This window comes from Triticum aestivum, chromosome 5D (assembly GCF_018294505.1).
Source record: "Triticum aestivum cultivar Chinese Spring chromosome 5D, IWGSC CS RefSeq v2.1, whole genome shotgun sequence".
Lineage (NCBI taxonomy): Eukaryota > Viridiplantae > Streptophyta > Magnoliopsida > Poales > Poaceae > Triticum > Triticum aestivum.
Window position 1 is genome coordinate 506,168,195 of NC_057808.1, and position 772 is coordinate 506,168,966.

Sequence of the window (772 nt, forward strand, 5' to 3'; positions counted from 1 at the left end):
GCTGCCCAAGGTGATTTTCTTCTTTGCCGATCTCAATTGTAGTTTTTCATCTAAGTATGTGGTGATGAATAATGCAAAATTTTATTAGCTTCGATGCCATGCTATACATAGTGGTTTAAATAACTGGTGTTTCTTATGCTGGAAAGTAATTCAGAATTTGTTTCTGTTTCAATTAGAGCCCTGATGCAGACAAGGATTGTGTGGTTGTACATGTCACTCGCTATGAGGCGGATGACCTGAATATACGCACTAGGAAAACAGAGTTTTTAGGCTGTTGGATCCTGGAAGCCATTTGCGCTTATACCAATGAAGAGTTATATTCCAGCCTCACTGTTGTCAGGTGTGTTGTCGAGGATGTACTGAAGCACAAGAAGTTCAAAGCTACTCCTTCGTTTGTGAGGCATACTATTCTTGTCAAGCTTACGCAGGAAGATGACGTGGCATGCCCCCACAAACAAGTTTATGAGTGGCAAGGCCACAAGGTTTTCTTCACGAAGGTTCACAGGATTGAGCTGCTGCCGGACGTCCTCAATGATGTTCATGGCAAGGTCCGTCTTTTGTCTAGCCCAAATTAGATATAGGCATGAAATACTTGCCCCAGCTAGTGTTTAATAGTAGTTTGGATTCTGTCTAATTATCCGAACCTTGCCTGTTATCGAGCCCTCTAGGGCTAGTACTCTGTTTGAATCCGTCTATGGGAACTACTGCTACTTTTGTGTGCCCGTGAATCATCGTAATTGTTGCCTAAACAGATGCGTCCTCACTAGTTTTA